Below are 4,112 nucleotides of genomic sequence, written 5' to 3'. Positions count from 1 at the left end.
AATTGTAAAACCATGCACCGACAACCCCACCCACTTGTCTGTTTCTGATGTGGTTCGTTTTGAAAATATCTTCCTTTTTAATATTAAGTAAATATATAAATAAAATATTATACAAATATTATATCGTTGTATTTACTTGTGTTTTTATCAACGGTGGCATGCTTATTATATTAGGTAACGTAAGGAGCGATTCCATTACAATTCTAATGTAATCAATTTGCCCTAACCTTCGAATTACCAAATTAATCTGAATCAGCTTTTGACTATAGGCTAATGGAAGTTCATGCATTTAGACCCTGTGTCCGTCTACTTTAAACTTCTTTCATTTAAAAAATCTCTGCCATTTTTAGTCATGCCACCCCCTCCGTCCTTTACCTAACTACATGTAATTTAAGACAGGGGTTATTGTCGTTTCTGGCCTGGAACTGCACGGCAGATACTAAGATGATCGAGAAGCAAGACCGAGCTCTCGAAGTCACACGGTATTTGCGCATGGGCACGGTAAAAACAGAGAAGTTGCTCAACGCGTTTTAAATCTCGTAGTTGCTGAGGAATTTCTTTCAGTGGAATCCCGTAGATGCTATCCACAAATTCAGATTCCACAGCCACAGTGAAATTTGAAATGAAAAAGTGGAATTTTTTTTGTTTTAATTTAGGATTATGGATAGACATGATGTTATAGTGTGGTTAATAGGTTGGGTTATGTTTAGGCTTTCGGCTTAAAATCTGATTTAAAAATACAAGTCAGTCAACAAATAGTCATGTTTATCTCTGCGTGTCTACAGGTGTTTATAGGTGTTCGTCATTTCGTACAATTTACAGGTATGTTGTGTTATAAGCTGGTTGTCACAATGTCATAATGTTCCTGAACATTTACCATCACCAAACAACTCAAAACATGTAAATGAACATGGCAATAATAGCAATTATATTTTAAAGATATAGTAATTTGAAACCAGTGTAAACAACATTTACTGTGTGTGTGTGTGTGTGTGTTATGCATACAGTACCAGTCAGGTTTAGCACACGTATGCATTCCAGGGTATTTCTTGATTCTTACTATTTTCCACATTGTAAAGTAATATTTCAAACATCAAAATTATTAAATAACAGAAGGAATCATGTAGTAACCAAAAAAGTATTGTTACAGTCGGCGACGGCCTGTGTCATGCCGGTCATTCCATTTCTATGTTCTGTGTGTTGTAGTTCTAGTTTTCCTGTTTCTATGTTCTCGGTAACCCCTTGTTTAGTCCTTGATGACAGCTTTGCACACTCCTGGCATTCTCTCAGCAAGCTCATTGAGGTCACCTAGAATGCTTTTCCAACAGGAGTTCCCACATTTTGAGCTCTTGTTTCCTTCACTCTTCCCAAATCATCTCAACTAGGTTGAGTTTGGGTGATTGTGGTCAGGGTCATCTGATGCAGCACCAACACTCTCCTTGGTCAAAAAGACTGGAAGTGTGTTTTGGGTCATTGTCGCGTTGAAAAACATATGATAGTTACACTAAGCGTAAACCACATGCTGCAGAATGCGCACGTAGCCATGCTGATTCAGTGTGCCATGAATTCTAATTAAATCTCAGAGTCTCCAGCAAAGGAGCCCAACATCATCACACCTTCTCCTCCATGCTTCCCAGTGGGAACCACACATGCAGAGATCAGGTCCTTTTCTCTTGTGTCTTGGCCCAAGCAAATCTCTTCTTATTATTGGTGTCTTTCAGTAGTGGTTTCTTCACGCAGCTTCCTGTGAACAGTTGTTAAGATGTGTTACTTGACTGACTGTGAAGCACATACAGTTCCAGAAAAAATTAAGAGACCACTGCACCTTTTTCTTTCCTTTCCAAAAGGAGTTGAAAAGGAAAGTTTTGAGTAAGGAACTGAAGCGTTCAATTTGCAGTGGTCTCTTAATTTTAACCCTTCTGTCCCTCACTCAAAACCACCCTTTTGGACCTTTTTGGAAAGAAAAAGTTGCAGTGGTCGCTTAATTTTTTCCAGAGCTGTATTTGGGCGGCAATTTGAGGAGCAGTTTGTTGCCCAATTCTCAGGCTGGCAACTTTAACTTATCCTCTTCAGCAAAGGTAAATCTGGGTCCTCCATTTCTATGGCGGACCTCGTGAGATCCAGTCTCATCATAAACTTTGATGATTTGGGCGACTGCACTTGAAGAAACTTTCAAAGTTCCTCAAATGTTCCATATGGTCTAATTTTCAAGTCTTTAAGTAATGAGGGACTTCCATTTTTCTTTGCACATTTGAGCTCTTGTTGACATAATATGGACTACTACGTTACAGAAACAACGATGATCTTCTGTATGCCAACCTGACCTTGTCACAACACAACTGATTGCCTCAAATGCATTAAGAAATTCCAAAAATTAACTTTTAACACACCTGTTAATTGAAATGCATTACAGGTGACTACCAAATGAAGCTGGTTGAGCGAATGCAAAGTGTGCAAAGCTGTATTCAAAGCAAAGGGTTTGTAACTTTGAAGAATATGCAATATGACAATTTATTTGGATCTGTTCAACACTTTTTTGATTACAGAATTCCACGTGTTATTTCATGGTTTTGATGTCTTCACTATTATTCTACAATGTGAAACAATCCAAATAAAAAAAGTTTGAATGAGTTAGTGTGTCCAATCAGTATATATGGTAATTATATTATGAACATTCCTTATAATACTTGCTGATCAGAGAGTGAATAGACAGATTTTTCCTTACATAGGATAGTGGAATGGTGGGTACAATAGAGGGGAGACAGTGCCCCCTCTTGGTGAAAACACCATAATATTCTGACCCGTTTTCCGTTAGGACTCAGGAACAAATGTCTTGGGTTTCCCATTTTTTTGTTGTTTATTTAAGTTATTTACACAGGTAAGTCAGTGAGGAACCAACTGTCATTTACAATGATGACCACACCAAAAGTTTTCAGTTGCAAGATGACATGTCCAACATCCACACATGCATCCCTCAACGCTGATTCATTTTGCGCTTCACCACGCTGACTTCACTTATGAGCCAACAAGCTAAATTCTTTGTCTCATCTGACTATACAACTCATTTGCAATTTTCTCATAGCATCTATTGCACACCATTGCTAAGGCTTCCAAAAAAACTGGAATAGCACTGAATATGTATCACATCGTATGTGATCAATTATTGGGACAATTTGGTTGTCCCCAATTAGGGGCAGCTGTCTCTAATTGGGGACAACCAAAACGGAAGTGCAGAGATGTCAAGAAGCAGCCCATAGTCAGGACCTGACACAGTGTCACAACAGGTGGTGTAGTGCAGTGTTGCAAGAGCAAGGAACCAGGTGCAGGCAGGTGTAGTCGGTGTAGTCTTTAATTTATATGAAATAAACACCGAGCACAAAACACACAAAAGCAAAGGGCTGACTAAAGCAGCAAAACGACTATAAGAAATGATACAAGTACTTACACTAAACGGCAACACACAACATCCAAACATGACAAGCACAATGAGCCACAATGTGGGGAGCAGAGGGGAAACATATATACACATACAAACGATTCAAATTGGGACCTGGTGTGAAGGATTGAAAACATGTGACAGTCCGGGATGTGTTCGTGAGAATATGGAAACTTGTGAAAATATGGCACGGTGGCGCTGCTGCTCACCGCACCATGACACACAGATTATTTCGCTAACAACAGATAGCACATCGCAACTACCTGAATGATCAGCAGCGTACGCCACACCATAAACAGGAAGCAAATAGATGGAGAAAACTGTAGTTGATAAACAATTCAGTTATGACCACAACCCACCAAATTAATAGTTATTTATTTCATGCTGCATTTAATGATAGTAAAGCTTTCAAACAGCAACCAAAATATCACAATTATTCATCAATGATCAAACTGTTAACAAACTGATCTAAAAAAAAACATTTTGGTTACTCTGCACTAATTTTTGTAGAGAGCAATATGTTGTTGTCTAGGATCACACCAAGCTGCTTTGCACACAACTGGTAGTTTATTCCAGTTGTGTGCAGCAAAATTGCTAAATGCAGTTTGACCATGTTTAGTTTGGAATCTGGGCTGTATTACCTGACCTGTGTTCATGGATCTAAGAGCCCTGTTCG

The sequence above is a fragment of the Esox lucius genome, chromosome 11 (assembly GCF_011004845.1).
Source record: "Esox lucius isolate fEsoLuc1 chromosome 11, fEsoLuc1.pri, whole genome shotgun sequence".
Classification (NCBI taxonomy): Eukaryota; Metazoa; Chordata; class Actinopteri; order Esociformes; family Esocidae; genus Esox; species Esox lucius.
The sequence above is the reverse complement of the archived record's forward strand: the minus strand, read 5'-3'. Positions refer to the sequence as shown.